The sequence below is a fragment of the Notamacropus eugenii genome, chromosome 2 (genome assembly GCF_028372415.1).
Source record: "Notamacropus eugenii isolate mMacEug1 chromosome 2, mMacEug1.pri_v2, whole genome shotgun sequence".
NCBI classification, from domain to species: Eukaryota; Metazoa; Chordata; class Mammalia; order Diprotodontia; family Macropodidae; genus Notamacropus; species Notamacropus eugenii.
This window is the reverse complement of record NC_092873.1, coordinates 524,988,776-525,015,097: the sequence shown is the minus strand read 5'-3', so window position 1 is coordinate 525,015,097 and position 26,322 is coordinate 524,988,776. Positions and strand designations below refer to the sequence as shown.

The 26,322-nt window shown below is 42.4% G+C and overlaps 1 protein-coding gene across 1 annotated transcript in view; it reads right to left on the bottom strand.

Annotated features, from left to right (window-relative positions):
• Positions 1-26,322, bottom strand: part of CACHD1 (cache domain containing 1) — a 248,813-nt gene that overhangs the window by 221,458 nt on the left and 1,033 nt on the right. The window lies entirely within an intron of this gene.

Here is a 26,322-nt window from a genome sequence, read left to right as displayed (position 1 = left end):
AGACATAGAAACAAGAGCAATGTGTATTCTTCACCCATAGTCCACCACCTCTCTACCAAAAAGAAGGAAATGTTCTTTACTTTCAGTCTTCTGGAAGAAAAATTCTTTGCTTCACTCTGGAATCACCGACCTGCTAATCATTGCCCTCATTACCTCCCAGGGCTCTTCCAGTCCTTTTCTCTACTCCTTAGACTACTTCCCTTGGTGATCTCAGCAGCTCCCATGGATTTAAAGACATCTGTACACTGATGATTCTCAAATCTTCAACCTCTCAGCTGACCTCTGATCTCAAATCTCCAAACTGCATTTCAGACACCTCAAAGTGGATGTTTAAACATGGTCAACCTTCACAATCAGTGGCCTTTTTCTCATTGGAGACCTCTTTTCTCTGTTTGCACCTCCCTTCCAGGTATTGCATGTGGGATTTCTGGTGTGTCTGTGAATATTTCTATTCAGGCAACAAGAACTGGATATAGGAGATGCTACCTGAGCTGCACTGGGAGGGAAGCTTTGCATTTATGAAAGCTAGAGTTTCTTTGATCAAATTAGTCACATATTGGATGTCTTCTGGTTTAAAAAGCATTAAACCCCATTGCACATAGGTAAATGCACTCACACCATACACACAGGAAGTGTAAATGAAATACATATGGAGGGCTATCTTTATTCTTGTCAGAATTTTTAATTACTAAAAATTACAAGTCATAATCACTGATCCCCCTTAATAATTTCCCTTCAACACATGACACCTATCAGACTGGTTAACATGACAAAACAGGAAGATTATAAGTGCTGGAGAAAATGTGGGTGCATTGGAACACTAATTCATTGTTGGTGGAGCTGTGAGCTAATACAAGCATCCTAGAGAGCAATTTGGAACTACGCCCAAAGCGCTATAAAAATGTGCATATTCTTTGACCCAGCAATACCTCTTCTAGGGCTGTATCGCAAAGAGATCATAAAAATGGGAAAAGAACCCACATGTACAAAAATATTTATAGCAGCTCTCTTTGTGGTGGTCAAGAACTGGAAATTGAGGGGATGCCCATCAATTGGGGAATGGTTGAACAAGTTGTGGTATATGAATGTAATAGAATACTGTTGTGCTATAAGAAATAACCAAAAGGTGGACTTCAGAAAAACCTGGAAAGATTTATATGAACTGATGCTGAGTGACAAGAGCAAAACCAGAAGAACATTATACACAGTAACAGCCAAAGACTGTGAGAATTGTTTATAAGAGATTTAGGCTTTCATAGCAATGCAAGGACCTAACATTTCCAAAGGACTCCTGATGCAAAATGCCATCCACATCCAAAGAAAGAACCATAGAGTAGGAACCCAGAATGAAGCAGACTGTTTTCTACTTTGTTATGTCTTGTTTTGGTTTGGTTTCTCCCATTAGTTTTAATTCTTCTATGTAATATGACTAATATCAAAATGTGTTTAATAAGAATGTATGGGTAGAACCCATATAAGATTGCATGCTGTCATGGGAAGAGAGCGGGGAGGGAGAAGGAGAAAATTTTAAAACTTATGAAAGTGATTGTTGAAAACTGAAAACAAATATATTAATTATTAATAAAAGAAAGAAAAAGAAAAACAAAAAATGTGAAAAGATCCATGTGTACAAAACTATTTACGGCAGCTCTTTTTGTGGTGGCCATAAGGGCATGCCCATCAATTGGGGAATGACTGAATAACTTGGGGTATATGAATGTAAGGGAATACTACTTTGCTACAGGAAATGATGAACAGGCAGACTTTAGAAAATCCTTGAAAGACTTTTATATGAATCATGTTGAGTGACGCGAGCAGAACCAGGAGAACATTGTTCACAGAAGCAGCCACAGTGTATTTTGATAGACTTAGCCCTTCTCAGCCATGCAAGGCTCTAAAACAATTCCAAAGGACTCAGGATAGAAAATTCCATCCACATGCAGAGAAAGAACTATGGAGTTGGAATGCAGAGCAAAGCAGATTATTTTCTTTTTATTTTATTTTATTTTGTTTTTTCTTTCCATTGGTTTTTCCCATTTGTTATAAGTCTTCTACGCAACATGACTAATGTGAAAATGTGTTTAATAGGAATGTATGTGTAGAACTCATGTCGGATTGCATGCTGTCTTGGGGAGGAAGTGGGGAGGGAGGGTGAGAAAATTTAAAACTTATGGAAGTAAATGTTAAAAACTAAAAATAAATTGGAAAAAATAAAAGGGAGAAGTATGTTAAAAAAAAACCCAAACAAATGTAATTTGGACATTTTCTTTCTCCACATAATAAAAACTAAATAAAATTTTGTTAATTGATTAATAGTAAAAAAAAAATTCCTTTCAACAAAAGCCAATTTTTTAAACTCAAATATTCTCCTGGAAATGCCAAATGATGGTGAATCATGGAATGCCAGAGACTGAAGAATTAAGGGTGAAGGTCATGCAGAGGGCAATGGAGAAATCTGCAGTAAGTTTGAGTAGGTTATGATCTATTAATAACAAAGAAGTATGTTGAAAACAAAAGTGGACTAAGGATGTCACCAGAGATATATGACAGAGAAAAATGGAGAGGAAACATTTGTCAAGAATGAGGGCAGCCTGTGTGATATAATGTCATACATGGAATGTCAACATCAATCAATCAATCAACATGGATTTAGCATCTAACACATTGGAAGCACTGTGACAGGCACTGGAAATACAATAACAATAAAAATACAGCACTAGCTAAACTTTACCTAGCATTCACTATGTATGGCACTGTGCTACGTAAGGGCTTTATGGTCAATGTCTCATTTGAGCTTCACAGCATCTCTACAAGGTAGGAACTATTATCATCCCTATTCTACAAATGAGGCAAATGGGTTAAGTGACTTGCCCAGGATCAAACAGCTAGTAAGTATCTACAGCTGGATTTGTACTCCAGGACCAGCATCTAACTCTGTCCAACTGCCCAAAAGCCCAAAAGTGACTAGTGACTTCTCTCAAGGAGCTCTCATTTTACTAAGAGGAAAAATCAAGAAAACTAAAAGGAAACTTTAAAAAATCAGTTTATTGGCTGGATGTTCTGTGAAAGATTTAGGGAAGGACATTGGGATTGACCATACAATCATAGATTTAGAGCTGAGTGTGGAAACTGGGGCACATCAAGATTCAGGAAATCTCCCAGAGTCACAGAAGGGTGAGAGGGAAGGGATGGATAGGTTGTGATCTGCATCAATGTGGTTGAAATCCTATCTCCCTCTAAAATACTGAAATGCGCTCAAAGGAAAAGTCTATTTCAAAGTCTTCAAATACTATTTGGGGGATAGCAAAGTGCATGTGTCCCACTTAATGCATTTTTTCTTCTCAGCTTTCTGGAGGACATAGCCTCAAGGGAGGAGGAAGAGGAGAATTTCTCTTAGCTCAGTAATTGGTGGCTGATGAGAACATGCTGAGTTGGAAGGGAGGCATCAGACATGATTAATTTGGGTTCTCCCTAGGAATGTTTGCTGTTTGATGGGAAGAGGAATGGTCCAAAGGGCGAATCGGAAGCCCTGCCTCAGGCGCTTTCATTTCTCCTCCTTGATGGGGATGAGTGTTTTCTATTAACGAAAAGCCTGGAGCCAAAAAATCCCAGTTTCAGATCAAATGTTCCTCCATCTTTTTAAGTTCCAACATCAGAGGAAGGCGTTTCAAAAGAAATTCAGCCTCAGACAGACCTGGAGAATCTAAGGCTGAGAGGGGTCCATGCCCCGATGAATGAGTGGACTTCAGAGCCCAAGTTAACGAAGGCCTTGGGTGGGCTGCCTGTCAAGGTGGTCTAGGAACCATGGACATTTCCCCAAAGTACGGCACTGATGCCCTTCACCTAAGCAAGATAAATGGAGGCCATGGGGAGGGGCATTAGGATATTTGCCAGAATCTTTTTAGCACCAGAAAATGGCTACAGTATAGAACTGAAGCACAAACCTTGACCAAGCTACTCTACCTGGGTTCTGCTTACCATTCTTTCCCATTCATTCAGGGCAGTGACTGGTTCATTGATTGCCTTTGTATCCTCAGCCCTTGGCACAATGCCAGTCACATAAGAGGTCTTTAATAAATGCTTGTTGACTGACTGGTTGATTAAATGATGTCTTTCCATCCACACTTCACACTTTCCCCCTTGGATGAGTCAGTGAATCAGTTTGTATCATGAGTAGAAAAGAAATGGAGTCAGAGCACTGGAGCTGGAATTGGGATGTTCTGGATTCAAATCCTGCCTCAGAAAATTATTTGCTGGATGATCATGAACAATCACTTCTTCTCTTTGAACTTCAATTTCCCCATTTGTAAAATGGGAATGATAATGCCTATGGTCCCTACTTTACAGGGTTATTATGAGGCTCATATGAAATCATCTGAAATATTAGTTTGAAAACTCCAATGCACTCTATAAATGTTATTGTCCATTTGTTTCAGTTGTATACCACTCTATGTGGTCCCATTTAAGGTTTCTTGGCAGAAATACTGGAGGGGTTTGCCATTTCCTTTTCCAGCTCATTTCACAGATGAGTAAACTGAGACAAACAGGGATAAGTGACTTGCCCAAGGTCACACAGCAAGTAAGTGTCTGAGGCCAGATTTGAACTCAGGAAGATGAGTCTTTTGAGGTTTTCAGGTCCATTAGACTCCTTTCATGTGGCAAAGCACCTGGTGAGATTTAGGGGGACCATTGCTCATAAAAAAGCGGGCTGAAATTTTCCAGGTTATGTGACAAGAGGAGGTTATCCCCCAGGAGTTCAAGGATGCCTCCATTATCCATCTCTATAATGGTAAAGGGAATATATTGTCCTGTGACAATCACAGGGGGATCTCTCTCTTAGTCATTGCTGGCAAGATTCTTGCTAGAGTCCTCCTTAATAGGCTGATCCTTCACCTGGAAGATGGTCGTATACCTGAGAGCCAGTGTGACTTTAGAAAGGGCCGAGAAACAGTCGATATGGTGTTTGCTGCCAGACAACTGCAGGAGAAATGCCAGGAGAAGAACGGAGGTCTATACACAAGGTTTGGAGATCTGACCAAGGCCTTTGACATAAGTTGTGAGGACTTATGGAAAATTATGTCAAAATTTGGTTGCCCAGAGAAGTTCCTCAATATTGTACATCAATTTCATGATGGCATGTTTGTCCGGGTCCTGGATAATGAACAAAGCTCTCCTGCCTTCCCAGTCATCAATGGAGTGAAACAGGGCTGTGTGCTTGCTCCCATGCTTTTTAGCATGATGTTTTCAGCCATGTTGACAAATGCTTTCAATGAAGATGAACATGGCATCAAGGTCAACTATCACACTAGTGATAAGTTCTTCAATTTGAAAAGGCTACAAGCCAAGACCAAAGTGGAGGGAGGGTTGGTGCCTGATTTTCTGTTTGCAGATGACTGTGCACTCAATGTAGCCTTTGAAGCTGAGATGCAACAAAGTATGGATCAATTCTCTGCTGCCTGTGCTAATTTTGGCCTAATAATTAACATCAAGAAAATACAGGTGCTCCATCAGCCACCACCACACCATCCATACATGGAACCATCAATTACAACAAATGGAGAAGTTTTGAATGCTGGGGATAAGTTACGTAGGTAGTGTACTTTCCAGGGATGTACACATTGACAATGAGGTTGATGCATGCATTGCCAGAGCTAGCTTGGTGTTTGGGAGGCTCCAAAGAAAGATTTGGGAGAGAAGACATATTAGACTGACTACCAAATTGAAGGTCTACAGGGCCATTATGCTGCCTTCATTGTTATATGCTTGAGAACATGGACAGTCTACCAGTGCCACGCCAGGAAACTGAATCGCTTCCACTTGAACTGTCTTAGGAAGATTCTGAAGTTCATCTGGCAGGATAACGTACCAGATACTGAAGTCCACGCTTGAGCTGAACTGCCAGATATTCAAACTATGCTTCAGAGAGCGCAACTCCTATTGGATAGCCAGATTGTTTGAATGCAAAATGTATGCTTGTCAAAAAGACTATTTTATGTAGAACTTGCATGGGGCAGGCGATCACATGGTGGCCAGAAGAAATGATACAAGGACACTCTCAAGGTATCTCTCAAGAACTTTAAATTTGACTGTGCAACATGGGAGACATGGCACAGGACTGCTCAGCATGGTGTGCCCACATCAGAAAGGGTGCTGTGCTCTTTGAGCAAAGCAGAATTGAGACAGCACAAAGTAAATGCAGAATGCACAAATTTGGGATATTCATCCCAAATGTTCACATGGACTATCTGTGCTCAACTTGCGGTAGAGCATTCTGAGATCGTGTTGGTCTGATCGGCCACAGTTGGACACACTGAAATTTCACTTTATCATGGTGATGTCATTTTGGTCCTCTTCGAGAACAAAGGACAACAACCACTGCATAGCAGAGGAAACAGCCCAGAGAATTTCAGAGAAATGCTCAAGGTCATCCAGCAAACATCAGAAGTATCAGTGGGAGAATTTGAATCCAAGACCTCTCTCTGCCCCAAGGCCAGTACTCTATTCACTGGGCAACCTTCATTGAACACATATAACCAAGACTACAGTGACCTACCCAATATTACAGGGCTTATTTGTGATGGAGACAAAAGAAACGGTACTTCTTACTCCAAGGCTCTGTCCACTGCAGCACTCTTTTCATATTAGGAAACTTAATAAATTTGTTTCTGATTATGATTTTTAGTGATGAGGAAGGAGAGGGAAGGAATTAGCAATTATATAGCTCCTACTATGTGTCAGCATGGGGCTAGGCACTTATTTCATTTGATCCTCAGAACAACCATAGAAGACAAGTTTTGTTATTATCTCCATCTTACAGATGAGGAAACTGAGGTAAAGAGGAATTAAGTGACTTGCCCAGAGTCCCACAGCTAGTAAGTATCTGAGGCCAGATTTGAATTTGGGTCTCTCTCACTCCTCACCTAGTGTTCTATCCACTGCACCTACTGGCTGAAAATTCAAGAACTAAGTATTTGAAGATAAAATACCTGCAACTCTTACATAATATGTTGTTCATCCTTCATTCTCAAAAAAAGTCAGTGACATCAGGAGGGTGATGTCTTGACTTGTATGTGAATTGCATTTGAGTGAGGCAGAATTGTGCAAAGTCATCAACCTCAGTCTCTCCGCCAGAGTCATTGGAGTCCAGTGGCAAGATATAGAAGTACCTAATATTTCCTAGCTCTTGAAAACTAGAGGCAGCATACCTGCCCTTTTCAATGGGAGCAGGATCCATGCACACTCTTTAATGCATTCATTACCTGCCATCTGAATGTAATTGAACAACATGAGTGGGGAGACTGTGTAACTCTGGGCAAGTCGGATGGGCCCCTCAGTGCAATCCAAAGACTGGGAGCTTGGAACAGAATGGTCCCTGATCTGCACTGAGTGAGGGATGTTGTGAGGGGAGGGGTGTACTTCACTGGGAATTCCTGCCACTGTATTGTCTCCTGACCCTAGAGAAAAATCTGATTAATTCACAATTCAGGAATTCACTCATTCACCCACAGGGTCACAGGTCTAGGCCATGAAAAGAAAAATCTATGAGGAATCCCATGGCTGGATAGTTCCAGTCTTTTTACCACTGTTCGGGACAGAAAATGGGACCACAACACAAAAACCCCATAACCTGACTCTCCCTCCTCACAATTTAAGTCCTTATATAACTCACTTCTCAAGCTCTCAGAGTCTCTGTTTCCTCATTGTTGAGCCAAAGGCAGTGTGGCAGAATGGAAAGGACTCTTATCTTGGAAGTCAGAGGGTCTTGATTCAAATCCCAATCCTTCCAGTGCCCACCTGTAGGACCTTGAGAAAACCACATCCTGTCAGCATGTCAGTTTCCTCGTCTGTAAAATGAGAGGGCCAGACTGGGTGATTTGAATGATGTGCCCAGGTCTAAATCTATGAGTACCTAATTGTTCAGTCATTTTTTGTCCTGTCTGACTCTGTGATGCCACTGGAGATCTTCTTGGCAAAGATACTTGGGTGGTTTGTCATTTCTTCCTCCAGCTTATTTTACAGATGAGGAAACTGAGGCAAACATGGTTAAGTGACTTGCCCAGGGTCACACAGCTAGTGTCTGAGGCAGGAAATTGAGTCTTCCTGATTCCAGGGCTATCGTTCTATTCACTGCCCTACCTAGCTGCCCTATGTAATTGTTGGCTATTATTATGAGTTGAATTACAATTCAAAATAGCAAAGTATATAGGAGAAGCACAAGCAAAGCAGCTACTACAATCTAAGGAGGGGAGAGATTACATCTTTCTGACTGGAGGAGTCAGAGTTGGCTTACTAGACTTGGGCCATGAAGGATGATGGGTAAGATCTCAATAAGGGCGAAAGAGGGGTGGAAGAGAAAAGCATTCTAAACACCATGACAAACATAGTTCTCCTCTCCCTGAGAGGATCCATTCTTGACTCAGGTGCAAAGATGATTTTTCCCAGTCCTAGATCTGACAATGTCTCCTTTGTTCGATAAGCTCCAATGCTCCCTATTACCTCCAAGATCAAATAAATTTAATGATATGATTCCAGAACCCCTAGCCTGACCCCTTCCTGCCTTTCCAGCCTTCACATGCACACCCCCTATAACCCAGCTCTACTGACCTTCTTTCATTGCTTGGTCACAACACTCTGTATCCCCTGCCCATACCTTGGGATGCTCCGCTCCATCCCCTCTACCTTTTCACTTCTCTGGCTTTCTCAAGAGTCAGATCAATGTCTGCTTTCTACAAGAGAGCTTCCCCAGTCTCTGCAGTTATTAGTTTCTTCCCTTTCAGAAGACCACACAGCATGGAGTGCCCTCGTCAGAGAAGGTGCCATGCTCTATGACCAAAGCAGAATTGAAATAACTCCAAAGAAACTCAAGATGTACAAATTTAGAGAATCTACCCAAATGTTCAGACAGATTACGTGTGCCCGACCTGTGGTAAAGCATTATCAGCTCTGATTGGTTTGATCAGCCACAGTCAGATACATGGTAACTTAACTCTAACATAGTGACGTCATGTTGGTCCTCTTCCAGAACAAAGGACAGCAACCAACAGACTTGTCCACATGTAGGTATTTTATAGCCATTTCCTCCATTTGAGTATAAAGCTCTTGAAGGCCAAGAATGGTATTTGGCTTTCTTCAGATCTCCAGTGCTTAGGACAGCAAAAGTGAAGAACCTGAGACCGAATGAGTTAAGTGACTGGTCCAAGGTCCCACAATAAGGAAGTGACAGATCTGGGATTTGACCCCCAGACTTCCTGACACCTAGTCTAACACTATCCATTACACCACAATCTCATAGGTCAGATGACAAATGGTCAGATGTGTGGTAAAGGGGACTGTTTTGCAGTTATGGGGTGGACTAGATGGCTTTCCAATTCTGAGGTTGTTAATTCTATTGTCTCCATCTAACGTGAGGGGTCATTGAAACTTATCTTGGCTCACACCACTGGAATTAGGGAGACAGCTGCCATCAGCTAGACCAGACGCCTCTATTTGCCGATCTTGGTGGGTGGGCCCAGGGCCAGAGGGAGGGGAAGGAGTTGGTAAATCAAACCAGAGAGCACATCTCTAACTAGAGTGAAGTCCACACATTCAGTTAGGAGCTGCCCATCCAGGCTGAACCTGGTGCCTGGGGCATATTCTGCTTCTGGGATGGGTTAATGTCAGACTTTATGCAAACAGAGTAAATAAAAACAGCTGGAGCTAAGCCTGCATAGCAGCATAACACAGTATCAAAGCTAGAAGGGGGGGAGATTTTTTTTAAAGATGAAAAATGGGCAAAACAAAGGACCAGAAATGGGCTTTTACAAAGCCTGAGAGTGCCGAGGAGGGACCAGAAACTGACTCAGGCTTTTTTCTATGTCTAACTCCTCAACGTTCCACACAATAATTAGAGGGAAAGCTTTCAAATTGAACACGACTAACTTCACCATCAAAATGCCCCTGGGTGATTTCCATAAACGCCATCTATTCATATCAGTGAGCACCAAGCTTCTTTCTGGTTTCCAACAGTCTTTATTTCTGGAACATTTAAAGTGATTTCTTTCCAGTAGCATATTATGCCTTAATAGCAGACTAGCCTTGATTCCCTAGGACTCTGCTCTTACACAGATTATCATCCTATTTTATTTTTATAAGATTAAGCAGCCAGAAGAGACCTTTAAGTATCACCTCGTCCAAACCACTTCTTTAAAAAAACAACAAACCCACACACAAACTGAAGGCTTTTGATTTCTTTCCCCAACACATCTATTCTCCATATGACAAGAAGAGCTATTTGCCAGCTGCTGGATTAAGCTTAAACTTTGATTCGGAAAGGTCTGAGTCAAAGAAAGCCCTGCCTCGGATTCTAGTTGTTCAACTGTGGGTTGTCACTTATCTCTTCTCAGCCTTGGTTTCCTGATCTGTCAAATAAGGATACTAATAACACCCACTTTACAGAGTGGTTGTGAGGGTCAAATAAGGAGGGTTTTGCAAACCTTAAACCCCAATATAAATGCTGGACTTTCTTTCCACTATTACTATTGCACTGAACCATCCCATGCAACCAACAGACAAACCACCACTTCTGATGGGATATGCCACATTTTTTACCCTTAGCCCCCCACCTCTCTGCTCTACAACCAAGAGTCTTTTCTACCTTTCAACAGTGCTTTCAATTACATTCAAAACGTCTTCTTGTACATCATTTTCTTGCTTCTATTTTCTTTACTCTGGCAAACTTCATTCACATTCCTCAATTTCTCTGAATTCTTCTTATTTGTCGTTCTTTCCTGTTCAACAAGACTCCGCTTGGTTCCTACATCACAATTGGTGTAGCTGTTCCCCAATTGACAGGCACCCATGCTATTTCTTTTTTTTAAGGTCTACACAGCTTATTTATTTAAAGTTTTGAGCTCCAAATTCTATCCTTCTTGCCTTCCCTGAGATGGTAAGCAATCAGATATAGATTATAGATGTGCATTTATGTAAAGTATTTCTATATTAGTCACTATTTTCCAAAAAAAGACTCAGATAAAAGAAAAAAATGAAAGAAAGACAGTGGGAAAACAGAACACTTCAGTCTGCATTCAAACAACATCGGTTCTTTCTCTGTAGGCAGATAATAGTCTGCTTTATCAATAGTCCTTCACGATTGTCTTGAATTATTATACTGCTGAGAATAGCAGTCATTCACAGTTCTTCATCAAACAATAATGCTGTCACTGTGTTCAGTATTCTCCTGGTTCTGTTCATTTCACTATGCATCAGTTCACGGAAGTCTTTCCAGGTTTTTCTGAAATTATCCAGCTCATCATTTCTTATAGCACAATAATATTCCATTACAATCATACACTCACACATGGGTTGTTTAGTCATTCAATAGTGGATGGGCATCCCTTTAATTTCCAGCTTTTAGCCACCACAAGAACTGCTAGAAATATTTTTGTACAAATAGGTGCTTTTCCCTTTTTTGGATGTCTTTGGGATATATACCTAACAGTGGTATTGCTGGATCAAAGGAATTCATGCTATTTTCAATCTATCAGTCAAGTATTTACTGGGCACTTACTATGTGCAAGCATGGTGCCAAGGGTTAGAGATATAAAGAAATGCAAAAACAGTTCCTACCCTCAAGGAACTCACAGTCTATTGAGGAAGAAGACACCATGGAACTAAGTAGATTACATACAAAGAAGAGACATAGAGAGTATGTGTATATATATGTACATGCATGTATATGTGTATAGATATGCATGTGTTAATGTGTGTATATGTGTGGATGTATATATGTGTACAAATGTATTTGTATACATGTGTATGTGCATGTGTACATACGTGTGTTTGTGTGTGTGTTGCGGCCACAAAGATTTCTATTGTGAATATTTTGAAATATAAGGAAGCCTTCTTTCTGCCATTAACCTCCTTGGGGTAGATGCCCCAAAGCAGGAGAGGCAGGCCAGCACACTGGGTCACACCAGGGCCTTAAAATTCAGAAGACCTCAACTCAAATCCCCCAGCACAGAGTGCTAGCCATGTGACCCTGAGCAAATCACTTACCTCTCTGAGCCTCTATTTTCTCTTCTGCAAAAGGGGCACAATAACGGCACCGAGCTCCTGGGGTTGTGTTAAAAACCCAACAGCGATGCTTCTCATTGCAGCTCTTGTTCTCATCTCCCCCCCTTTCAGGATGAGGAAATTCTATCCCAGAGAGGATAGTTTTCCAAATAGTAAAACACTCCAGCATGATATGAACCCCAGTCCTAGCACAGCTGTGGGGTTAGAGGCAGTATGGGGCAGTGGGGAAAGCCCTGGTAGCTCAGGAGGAAGGACTCATATTCAAAGCTTGCCCCACTGTGGGGTAAGTCAATTCACCTCCATGGCTCTGCCTTCTCATCTGTAAAATCTGGGTTCGGAATTGATGGCCTGTGAGGCTTCTGTCAGCTCTAGAGTTACGACCCCAAGAACACTGTCTACAGTCAGTCATCTTTCCACATGGAGTTATGTCAAGCTGATCAAGCTAGGACATCTTCTTTACTGTCATTGTCTCTGTGGGTCATTATTTTCTTCATCTGCTGAATTAAGGGAAGGGGGAGGGGCAGAAGAGGACTAAGTTGACCAGCACCCTCCTAGCCTTGGTTTGTGTGGTTCCCTTACTTAGCATGTGCCTTATCAGCTCTACCACAGCTGAAATGGGTCCAAATGCTTGATGACATATTGGGATTTTCTCCTGTTAATAACTCCTGCCTCCTGCCTCCTGCCTCCTGCCTGTGACTGGCAGGGTTCTCCCAGCCCATAGTAAGTGATTGGGGACAGACAGGCAGCTCATTATCTCCCCATCCACCTTGCTGCTACTACGGCAGCAACGCACTGGCAACTTTTATGTGCCAGGGACAGCTGCATTCCCAGTGTTTGAAGTGAAATGTCACTGTGCGCTAATGCAACCTGACTTACATCACTAATGATGTCTCCCACGCTTTGAAGAAACAACTCAAAAGCCTAATTAAAAATTCAGATTCTTTCTCCCTGACTTGCCAGTTTCCAACAGCCCTTCCTTCTACCAGGACCTCCCAAAAGCTTTTTGAAATGCTCCATAAAAAACAAGCCAAGTGGACCAAGTACAGAGAGAGCAATGCCCCCACCCAAGAGAAGAGCCCCGACCCTGGACTTTGACAGCCTCAAAAAAAATTGTGATGGTTGGAACCGATCCAAGAGAAAATCATGCAAAAACAGAAGAGATTTTACTCCCCTGGTCTGCATTCAACAATTTCAGTAACGTGCACTATTTCCAGAGACATGCTGAAGACTCTTTTATCTACCTGCCTCTCATCATATTGACTTGTAGAAACTTTTCAAACTGGAATCATGTTGGAATCGGTACACCCTAGATAACTGTGGAAAAAAATAGAAAGGGAAAGAGCAAGAATCTGGGGTAGAAGGGAAATGCCTTGGAATTAAACATAAAGAGAACAAAGTGAAAAGGTAGTCTGCTCAGGCTGCAGTGGATTGATCAGAGGAGAGGAATTACAAAATGATAGGATCAGAATCACAAATCAAAAGATTAGGGAACACAAACTTTAAAATAAACAATCTTACTAATACACAAAGAGATTCAAAGTAAAATAGAGTTGATACACTGTTACTACTAAAAGTTACATGGTGTTCTGATATATTGATGCATATATGCAGCAATTAAAAATGATTAAAAGCTCAGTGCTTTGGGAATGAATGGAGAAATGGGCACACTCATACATTACTGATGGAATTGCAAACCTGTGTAATTTTTTTTCAGACTGAAATCTGGTAGTATACAATAAAATTTATAAAAATAATCATGCTCTTTGACCGAGTAATTCCATTGTTGGAAATACAGCCTGGAAGTTTTAACAAAAGCAAAAACGAATAAAGTCATCAGCTTCAACGATGTTCATCCAGCATTATTCATAATTGAATTGTAATGTCTCAAGAATCAGGGAATGATTAAATAAATTGTGATACCTCCATGTAGTTGAGTGCTGGAATACAATCAGGAACATAGATCTAGAAGACAGCTGTGACCTCAGGGGTCATCTAGTCCAACCCTTCATTTTACAGATGAGGAAAGCAGATATCTACAACTTAAATTACTTGATCAGTGTCATACAGGTGGTAAGCCTTGGGCAGAATTTGAACCTGTATCCACTGACCTTTCTATTTTACCACTCTGCTTCCCCTTGAGATTATAAACTAGAAAGACTCTAAAGAATCCTGGAAAGACCCTCCTCTTACAAACTAATACGAAAAATACTAAGGAAAAGCAAAACAACCAGTGGAGTATATACACTGACTATGATCTTGTTGGCAGTTAAATGGTTGGTTCTCAGGAGAACCTGAGTTCAAATCCAGCCTCAGACACTTACTAGCTGTGTGACCCTGGGCAAGTCACTGAACCCTGTTTGTCTTAGTTTTCTCATCTGTAAAATGAACGGAAGAAGGTTCTGGTATCTTTGCTAAGAAAACCCCAAATGGGGTCAGGAAGACATAGACAGGGCTGAAACAACTGAACAACATGTGAGAAAAAACCCAAAACGAAACCAAAACCCCTTAGTGGCCTGGGGAAAAGTGCCTCAGCCATGTAGCCCCCAAAATAACAGGTTTTTCCTGGTGATGGCTAGTGACAGGGTCAGAGCACAGACTTAGCTAAGCCACTGCGGACAAGTTGCCCTTTTCAAATCCATATACTTCAGTCATGGATTTGACCTTGATCCCTGCTGGAGAGCGAAACTATACCTAAAGCCCAGATATCTATGGATTTGCAGAACCTTAAGAGTTTAAAGAGACTTAAAGGACCATAGAACCATATAGTCCAACCTCTGTCCAAAGAGGAAATCTCCTCTTAATATCTCCTCCAATCTAGTAACAATCCTCTGCTTCCCTAGTCAGATAAGTGCACCTAGGACAGCTATATTTGGAAGTGGCTTCCATCACATCTAGATTGATCTTTCTGCAGTCTTCATCACTGATCCATTCTTTCTCTCTCTCTCTCTCTCTCTCTCTCTCTCTCTCTCTCTCTCTCTCTCTCATTGTCTCTCTTTTTCTCTCTCATTGTCTCTGTCTCTCTCTCTCTGTCTGTCTGTCTCTCTCTCTGTCCCTCTGTATCTCTCTGTCTCTATCTCTCTCTGCCCCTCTGTCTCTCTGTCTCTGTCTCTGTCTCTCTGCCCCCTCAACCTCTTTCTCTTTTCACTGGCTGTCTCCCATGCTTGAAATTCTCCCTCTCCTCATCTCTGCCTTTTGCTTTTCTTGACTTATTTGAAGTTCCACCTTCCGAAAGAAGTCTTTCCAGGTGCCCCTTAACCCTTGTGCCTTCCCTCTCAGATCATCTCTACTAAACCCTGCATATATCTTGTATTTACACAACCACCCGCATATTGTCTTCCACTCTGGGTTTTTAGCTCATAATGGTCAGGGATAGATTTTTTTTGCTTTTCTTTGTATCCCCAGGGCCTTAGCACAGTGCCTGGCACAAGAAGGCCTTAAATGTTCCTTGACTGACTATCTTTTTATCCTCCCTCTGAGAAAGTTCCTTGGTGCTGTTGACTTGGCAAAGTCCTTGGTGACATCAGAAATAAGAGATGATTTTTATCAATGGAGAGTACAGTAGAGAAGGTGAATTACCACCTGCTCTGCCTTTGCAGCCTCCAGACCATTGGGACTTGCCATCTGCCCTGAACATAAATTCCCCATACCTGTTCTCTTCTCTAACTAGAATGGGAATTCTCCGAAGTCAGAGACCCTATTGATTTTGTGTCAGTATTCCCAGCATCACACCAATGCTTGGCACATAATTGGTGCTCTTAAATTTGGGTTTTTTTTATCATTCATTTCTTCATTCACTCACTCCAGCAGTCTAAGTCAGGGTTAGAACAAAGGTGGCAGAAGGGAAAAATCCTGTCTTGCATCATTATCATCACCATAGTCATGACATCTATTAAAGTCCCATAATGTCATAGGCCAAGAGGTAGACGACAGACTTGTCCTTTGAGGATTTTACAACACGTCTGGGGAAGTGCAGGATCAGAGCAGTTCAGAGTGGAAAGGGACTCGGTGGCACCTTAGTCTGTCTCACAGCTGACCATGAATCCTCTCTACAACAGACCAGACACGTGGTCACCCAGCATTTGCTTAAATGACCAGTCTTCTATGTCTGGAGGGGACCATACACTTTGGGATAACTTGAATGATGACCAGGTTCTTTCTGGAATCAAACCTATATCTCTCTGGGCAACGTAGGCCAAAATATCCTTCTAACTCCAACATTTAGGGCCAAAAAAGCACATCTACCCTCTTCCATATTCCATCTCTTCAAATATGTGAATACAGCTATTGTGTTCCTTCCCTTCCCCATTTTCCAGACCAAACATCCATGACCTTCAACTGATCATCATGTGAATGTAGCCAGAACCCAAGATTCTTAAATATCACATCTGCCTGACACTCCAACGTTGTTCCTAAAATTCTGTGCCCAGAAACAATCACAATATTTCAGATTTAATCTGGAGTACAGTGGAGCTATCCTCCCGTCACCTGAGTACTAGGACTCTCTTCATGCAGGATAAGAGCACACGAAATTTTTTGGGGGGTGGGCTTATCCCATGGCTTGCTCTCACTGAGGAAACTAGTGGGTTTCAGAGAAAAGGCTGAACCAAGAAGTTGAGAAGTTCTAATATTGCCCAAGACACTATCTACTCTCTTCTAACCCCCTTTCATGCCAATGGCTTCTTTCTGTTGATTACTTCCAAAGTATCTTGTCTAGGCCTTGTTTATACAGAATTGTTTACAGGTTATCTCTGCCATTGGTGTGAGAACTCCTGAAGAGCAGGGGCTGTATTTTATCTTTCTCTGGCACATAGTAGGTATTTAACAAATGTTTACTGACTGACCGGACAAGTCATTGATCTTAGAAAAATCACTTCACCTCTTCTCAGAATCAATTTCTTCATCTGTAAAATAAGGGTTATAATAGCACCTACGTTGTAAGGTGGTTGTGATGGTCAGATAAGATGATCCAGGTAAAGCACTTGGTAAAATTTATTTTCATGTACACACACACATACACACACACACATATAAAAATGTACACATATATATCCTTATGTAAACTTGTAAGCTATATATACATATATATATGTATAATTACAGAAATGTTAACTGTTATCATCATCATCACTATTATTACTCCTGAGTTTCTATTCTACTGAAATTCCCAAATCTCTTCCCAGTGACCTGATGCTACAGGGCCCTGCTGCCCCCACCTTGTGCATGTGGAGTCGACTTTCTGCACCAACACATAGTCCTTTTCCCTTTATCCCTATTAATGTTCATCTTAGTTTCAACACTAAGTTCTAGCTTGACAAGATCTCTTTGGAGCCTGATTCAGTTTTAAAATGCATCATGAGCCTATGACTTCTCTCTCTTTCTCTCTCTCTCTCTCTCTCTCTCTCTCTCTCTCTCTCTCTCTCTCTCTCTCACCTAAACTGTTATCTAAGCCTGTCACACATTCCCTGTCATATCAGGCTGCTGACTACTTTGAGTTTGCTGTCCATTAAAACCAACACAGGACTTACTTGTGAGAAAATAAATGACCAAAGAAGATAGCTCATGACCAGTAATGGTTACCACCAAGGCATTTAACAAGTGAGTCCAAAAGAGAGAAGAATTGTTCTCTATTCATTGCTCCCCTCAGCCTCCAGAAATAAGACCACAGCACAGCTCTCCTGGCCAGTATAAACCCAGACCTTTAGAGCCATTAGGGACCTTGGAGAATGTCTAGTAGTGCAACACCTTCATTGTGTAGAGAAAGGAACTGAAGCCCAAAGCAGCAAATGGGATCTGACTTGCCCAAGGTCACCCAGATAGGAAGAGGTGAGATTGATTCTGTGTCACCCAGGTCCTATGAGTCCAAATGCCAATATTCCTTCCTCTCCTACACTAGGCTGCCTGGCATCATGGTCATCAAGTCTTCTGCTCCTTTGTAGTCACCAACTTAGAGAACCATTGTTGCTTGGGTGTTTTCCCAGAGAGAATGTGGTGAATTCCAAATCATCCCAGGTTGCTACCTGAAAAGTTCTGGTGGTGGCAAAAGGATAGAATCAGTTGGAAGAGATTAAATATAGCTTCAACTGAATGAGCATGTAGTGGTAACAATGTACCAGGCACTGGGAAAAGAAAGTCAATACTAAAAACAGTTCCTGCTCTCGCTTTTGTTCTAGGATCATGATTCAGGATAACCAGGGATTGTAGAGGCCAGCTAGTCTAACCATCTCATTCTTTACAGGTAAAGAAACCCCCAAAAGAGTTAGGTAGCTTTCCCATGGCCATGCGCAGGGAGCAGTGTTGGAACAACATGGATTTGGAATCCTAAATGGACCTCTAATGTCCCTAAATTAATGATCCCATTTGAGTAAATAAGCACTGTTAGAACACAAAATAAGAACAGAAATCAGAGTCAGGAGACCTCACTTAGAGCTCAGAGTTCTGCTAGGAATTTGTATCTTGAACCAGCCAATTCCTGGGCCCAGGCTTCTTTCTAAAATGAAGGATGGTACTACATGACTTCTCAACCTTGCGGTTCCCTTCCAGCTTGAACATTCTACCATTCCACCATCATGAGTGATGACAATTTCCACTGCCGTATGAGATGTAATTCTGGGATTCCCATGTTACAGTCCAACGTTTCTTTGGTATTTGGCATAGAAAAGTGAGAATTAAGTCAGTTGGGTGTCAAGAAAGAAAGTGGGGAACACCAAAGAGGCAATTTCTGTAATGCCTCTAGCAAAACTCAACATAACTCTGGCTGATTCTGTAGGGTGCAGTCCCATTTTCCCTCTAAAAATGCCCTCCCAACTTCAAACATGGCTGGCGTAGTCAGTTATATAAGTACAGGACTAAGGAATAGTAAGGAGAGGCATCACTAGTTGTGGGGCCAGCGATGAGTGCAGAAGGAGAAATAGGAATCCTTAAAACAAGTGTTAAGAGGGACAATTTTAATGGCTTTTTTCCTTGAGTTCATTTCCACTATGCTCAACTCAAAATTGCTCCACTAATGGGCAATTGGATTCACTCCCTGGAGATTCCATTTTCCAGGAGTTGAGGATTTTCATTAACGCCAAGTGTGCTGGAGTCACATGACAACAACCATGGTTCTTGTAAATGCGTTGGCATTTACTGTTGACTGTTTCTAAAATGTCTCCTATCTGGTCCAAGACAGAGAAATCTTAAAGACTGATATAAATCTTGAGGAGGGGATATCAGACCCCATACCACAGAGAGGCTGTGTATTGAGCCCAATCTAAAAATGCTGCCATATGTACCTGGACTTCTGGGCTGCCTGCGTTCCAGAAACTCACTGACAATGATCCTAGACTGTTCTATCATGGCCAATTGGGTTAATGATGACAGGAAGAACAGCTAAGAAGGCCAGATTTTACTCCTTACAAGAATTGCATAAGCTAAACTGGCCTATTCCCTATTGCTCAATACAGCATCCTATCTCCTATCTCCAAGTGTCTGCACACACTGGGCTCCAGGGCTGCCATGCCTTCCCTCCTTGCTCCTCCCATGCCTTCCCTCCTTGCTTCTGCCTCTTCTACTCAATCACTGTTGCCCTTCCAGATGCTCAGCTCAAAGAGACAGCACAATTCTTCCATGAGGCTTTTCTTTTTTCTCCCCAGCTGTTGGTGCCTCATCCTAAAATCACTAGGAATTCATTTTACATTTCCTTATACAATCAATCAATCAATGAATCAGTAATGCTGGGGATACAAAAGTAAAAAGCAGCCCATCTCCCCTGATAGAATACCAGCTCCCAAGAAGTCAGATAATTTTATTTTTGCCTCTGTACGTCTAACACCTTTGACCCACACTGCTGTGTCATCCTGGGCAGGTCACTTAACTCCTCTGTTATCTAAACTATTCCCTAAAAATTTAAATTGCAGAGCAGACTTCCAGCTTCAACAGTGCAGGGAGTTTTCTCCTGTGACATCCCAGGTCCGGTCCCTATCTCTTTTTCAGCACAGTGCCACACTGAGAGTAGGTAGTTAGGAAATGCTTGCTGATTGACTTTTCCATGGATCTAACCTTCAGGACTGTAGTATAAGCTCCTTCTGGGCAGGACCACACCTTCTGGTGGCATCTAGCATGGTATGGGTGTCAGAAGGAACCTTAGAGATCTTCTAGTCTAGTCCCCTCATTTTGTAGAAGGACAAGTTAAAGCCCCCAGGGAAGGAATTTGCCCCGTTACATGGCTAGGAGACATCTTGACAGATACATCCCAAGCAGAATTCAGAATATTTCCCTCAAACCCTCCCCTGCTTCCAAACATCCTTATTACTGTGGATGGCAACACCAACCACCCAGGATTATCCTCAACTACTCCCCCTTGCTCACCCACCAGAGCCAACCTAAGACCCATTTTACCTACACAGCATTACTCTCCCATGCTATCTTCTCTCCTTGGGCACTGCCACCCAGCACCCTAGCACAGGTGCTCAGCACCGTAAGCCTGTATTATTGCAACAGCCTGCTGGTAGCTCAGTTGACCATAAGATTCTCCCCACTCTGATCTATTCTCCACTCAGCTGTTAAAGTGATTTTTCCAAAGTGCAGGTCTGACAATGTGTGCCCCCTCCAAAAAAAAACACCAAACACACACTCACTTAACAAGCTGTAGCGGCTTTGATTAAATCTCATTCATTAAGAAGTCAAGACATCATCCCATCAAGTCACTGGTTCTCTTAGAAACCAAGGACCAACAACAGTGGCCCCCATCACTTCCAAAATAAACTATGAAATCCTTCTGCTTAGTGTTGAAAGTCCTTTAGGATTTGCCTACCCCCCACCTCCACCACTATCCCCTTCTGTGCAGTCTTCTTACACCACACACCCCTCCTCTCTCTCCGTCTCTCTCTCTTTTGGTCTTGGTCTCTCTCTCTCTCTCTCTCTCTCTCTCTCTCTCTCTCTCTCTCTCTCTCTCCTCTCTCTCTCCTCTCTCCCCCTCTCCCTTTCTCCCTCTCTCTCTCTCTCACACACACACACACATACATACACACACACACACGCACTGCTTTTGATATTCCTCCAACAAGATAGTCCATCTCTTGGCTCTGAGTATTTTATCTGGCTTTCCTCTAAGCCTGGAATGCTCTCCCTCCTCATCTCTGTCTTCTGGCTTCACTGACTTCCTTCAAGTTCCAGTTAAAATCCTACTGCCCACCAAGGAGTTGGCAGACATGCCCTTTGGCCTGATTTTTTGCATGGTCTGGGAGCTAAGAATGGTTTTTACAGTAAAGTTCCGTTCTTAGCTTTCAGACTGTACAAAAAACAGGCAGGAGGACTCAGTCAGTCTGGGTAAGGCTTAATTCGATGACCCCTGGGTTGACTCCGAGAACTATCTTTCCCAGTTCTTCTTAATTCTGGTGCCTTCCCTGGGCTGATTATCTCCAGTTTATCTTGTCTGTAGCTTCTTTGCTTGTTTCCCTCATTAGACTGTAAACTCCTTGAGAATAGGAAACATCTTGTCTTTCTTCATATTTCTAGCATTTAGCACAGTGCCTGGCACATAGTAGACACTTACATGCTTACTGAAGGACTAACAAGCCTAGTTCAGTGGCACAGTTGGGTTATGAAGTCAGGGCTTCGAACACCATACTCACTCCTTGCTATACTCTACCACAATGTACCCAGCCCTGCTTATTCCAACCACCACCAAGACTTGTTGACACAGTGCTAGGCACATAACCAAGGCTCAATTTATATCACTCCTTGGCTAATTAATTATTTTATTGAGTGAAAAAAATGAATTAAAAAAGATTTCCTGATCATATACCATGCACTGGTCACTGCTATGTGCAGGGGATACAAATACAAGGCGCTCAGTATCTAGTATTATTTGTTGTATTGTGTTACTTAATTGTTCATGAGACACAATGAAATAAAGCACCTAGAAATGAAGGATTTCAATCAGTAGCTATGGGACCGTGGACAAGTCATCTCACTTCTGAGTTTTTTTGAATATGAAAGAAGATTGCACTTGAATTTTAGAATATTAGAATCATTGTTGGAAGGGACTTCATTGATCTACTCAAACCACCCCCCTACACACACACACACACACACCACACACACACACACACACACACACACACACACACACACACACACCATACAAAGGGATTGGTGGTGGTGGTTGTCCTTCATTCTCGAAGAGGATCAAAATGACATCACTATGCTAGAGTCAAGTTTCAGTGTGTGACTGAGCAGACCAATATGAGCTCGGAATGCTCTGCCACCTGTCGGGCACAAATAGTCCATGTGAACATTTGGGGAGGATTCTCTAAATTTGTTCATCCTGCACTTCCTTTGAGCTGTTTCAATTCTGCTTTGCTCATAGAGCATAGCATCTTCTCTGATATGGGCATGCCATGTGGGGTGGTCCTGTGCCAGGGTCTCCCATGCCACAGAGTTCTTAAAGAGAGACCTTGAGTGCTTCTTCTGATCACCATAGGAATGCTCGTGCCTTATGTTGTTTAGTTGTGTCCAACACTTTTTGACCCCATTTGGGGTTTTCTTGGCAAAGATACTAGAGTGGTTTGCCATTTCCTTCTCAAGCTCATTTCACAGATGAGGAAACTGAGGCAAACAGGGTGAAGTGACTTGCCCAGGGTCACACAGGTAATACCTGTCTCAGGCCAGATTTGAACTCAGGAAGATGAGTCTTCCTAACTCCAATCTCAGTGCTCTGCACACTATGGCGCTGCCTAGCTGCCCTCCTAGCAATTGATCAACCAGGATTTGCCTGAAGAACACCCGAGAGGTGATGCTCCTGAAGCAGTCCCTTTCCTTTTTGAATAGTCTTTTGAGTGCCATGACCTCTAAGGTCTCTTCCAGTTTCACAATTCAACATCCATCTTGTTTCTCTAATAAGATCACAAGTTCCTTGAAAGCAACAACTATAACTTCATCTTCTTGCTAAGGCTGCACAGTGCCAGGGATAGTCCCTTGCATACAGTAGGTGCTTACAAAATATTAAAGACATTGAATGAAGAGGCAGGTCTAGGCCTTGTTGCCACATAGAGTAAGAGAATCATGCTGGTGCTGTCTCCTCAGAGGTTGTCTTCCATTGGAGGTTTATACAGAATTACTGCTGTATTTGTTTCATTAGGCTGTAAGTTCCCAGAGGACAAAAGATGGTTTTTGTCTTTCCTTTTATCTCTGGCAGGGCCTGGTACAGTGCCTGCAGGGCACATTTGCTGTTGATGATGTTTTTCAGTTCTGTCAACTGGTTTTCTTGGCAAGGATTCAGCTCATTTTACAGATGAGAAAACTGAGACAAACAGAGCAAAGTAACTTACTCAGGGTCACAGAGTTAGTAAGTGTCTGAGGTTGGATTTGAACTTAGGTCTTCCTGACTCCAGGCCCAGCAATTTATCCACTGCCAGACCTAGCTGCCCATAGGGTACATTGTAAATGTAATAATGCCTGTGGACTTCTCTCTAAAGAAGAGAGAGAGAGATGAGAAGACATCACCATGTCCCATTCCTTTGCAGAGAAGGAGATTCCACAAATTTGGAATGTTATATACAATATCAGATATTTTTCAATTTATTGATTAAGTTTCCCTGAATTTCTAATCTTTTTTGTTTGTCTGATTCTTTTATTAAAGTGATGGCTCTCCGGGAGAGGGAAGAGGAAGGGACACAGGAGGAAACTAGAGAATGTAAGACAAAAAAGATGTCATTAAAAATTTGTAATTGAATATATGCTTCTTGTATTACATCTTGTATTGTATAATCTTGCAAGATTGTCAAAGACCAGAAAAGGACTTTAGAGAGATCTATTCTCGGTTGCCCATTTAATAAGGAAACTGAGGCCCAGTGGTCCTTGCACAGTACTACTCCTTTCTAGATCTTTGGTTTGGGGTTTGATGTTCCTGAGAGTTTGAGAGAACCTCACCCCTCCCCAGCCTCCTGGGGAGACTAGGATCAGGCTTTTGGCTTTATTCCCCAGCCTATCTTTAGACAATGTCTTTGCTACCTAAGCAGCCCCACTCAATGGCAGCTTCCTTAGGTCAATGGAGATGGTTAAGAGCAATTAATTTCAAAGAATTTTGTTTCCAACTCTTTTCCTAAACAGGGAATGAAATGAACATACCAGTCTCATTAGGAATACCTGGATCTAAAGCCTGAAGGAAAACGGCTTCTCCAACTGTCTAATTCCATTATCGAGCATGAGAAACACGTCCTAGGAAACCATGGCACCAAGAGAGGCCTGGTTTGTGTTTTTCTAAAAATTGTCCCTCTCAATGATCTAACTTTGTTATGAACATCCTTAGCCTCCTTCCTCCACTGCTGCTCCAAACGCAGCAGAAAAAAAGCCAGGTCTATGGGGGGGGGGGGGGGGAGGAGCAGCTTTGTCAGCAACATTTTAATTACAATTTTTAAAATTCCAAATTCGATCAAGGAATAGCTTAGCAGCAAAAGCTGTTTAAAATGCAAATCAACTTCAAAGGAAACTGATTGATAATACAAAGTTTGGCAAAAGTCCCACAAGATCTTCCCAGTGCCAAGATGATGTCTATCAAGAAATAAGGCCAGCCCTCCTAGCTGTACCAAACTATCCACCTGGTGGCCAACATGGCACCTAAAAAGCCAGAGATTCTATCCACAGGCATCCACATCAAAAGGATCATAACCAAGTCACAGTCGTGTCTGGACAAACCAGCTTCCTTGGGGCGGTCACAAAGCTCCACAATGTAAGTCACCAAAGCCACATAATTCTGAAGTCAATGTACAAATTCCAGTATGGGGGAGGGGAATGCCAGCATTGGAAACTGGCATGAACTAAGGGGAAAGTGCATGTCTCCCAAATATCCTGGGAAGGAAGCAAGTGGCCTAGCTATCCCTAGAGCCTGGAGACCAGCCTCACAAATAAAGTAGGGGGGGGGCCACTCCACTTTTTTGCAGGACAAAGGCCAAGCCCCAGGGGGCCAGTTACCACAAAGACTTCCCAAAGGTGCTAGAATGAAGCTAGTTTGGAGGAGATAAAAAGCCATTTGGACCCAGACCCTATAGATTATTTAAGGGTCTCCTTTTCAGTGGTGAAGGCTTTTAAAACTACATTTGCTTCTGATCCTACCTGAATTACAATGTGTTGGGATCTGATTTCACCTTTTGTCTGCCTAGGAGTGAAAAGTGCCCCACACTGCAGTCAGTTTCTCAGGAGACAAATCTCAGTCAGCCAAGGGGAGTAGCCGGCAGCCCCCACATCTTCAAGGGCCCCCAACCTGTGAGGTGTAAAAGAGCTTTGGAGTCACCAGCTCTAAGATCTCAGGGTATTGTTATGGGGGACGTTGTTGTTCAGGAAGAAAGGCTGGTGCTTTGGCCTGAAATATTTTCCAGCCAAATATTTATTTTACACAACAGGTTTTTTGTTTTTTTTTTCCCCTCCCGTTTTTAAACTGGCATCCTCAGAAAATTCCTTCATACTCAAGAACTTGGCCTGTCCCTGGCCAAAATCCAAACGGTGCATCGGGATAGAAAATGAAAGCTGATTCGAGAATCAGAAAGGCCTGGGACTGGGGGCAGCCATGGCACCTGGGCTCTGCCAATTGTTATACAAAAGCAAGGGACTTGGGAAGGGGACTCTGGCTATTTATTTAGTTCTGCATTTGCTGGGTTTTGCAAATCCAGCCAAATTTACCTTCTCAACCATCCCTTCCCCATGGCGTTCTTCCTCCACTCCCCCTAAAAAAGTAAACCTCACTTGTCTTTGATTCAAGTTTAAAAGTCTGAAAATTGTCCTCAAGAAATGTGGTCTCCCCAAGGGGCGCGTAGAGAAAGGGAGGAGAAATCCTGTGGAAACCTGAGTCCCCAAATGATTCCAAACATCTCTCCCAGTGGGAGGTGCAGACAAGAAATGAAATCACAGACCTCCACCTAGGAGAGGAGAGCATTCCAGTAAACTCAGCCTGCCTCGGAAGGCCCCATTATTATTTTTAATGCTCTTATTGTTGTCATTAATAACACATTACCGAATGCGCTGCATTGTGTCCGACGGTTTGTAGCTAAAATGAATCTGAGCTTTTCCCCATTAACACAGACTGGGCCTTCCTCGCTAAGCACAAGAAAATAAACCTCACCGTAGGAGACACCTCCCTGGGTACGATGGAGATCTAGCAACGGGCTTAGATTCATCATCTACCTCGCAGCCACCACTACCATCATCATTCACAGGCAATTAGTTGGCAAAGTCCTCTTCCTCTCCTGAGTCAGAGCAAAGAAGGTCAACAGTCTGGGATGAGTGAGAATCGGTCCT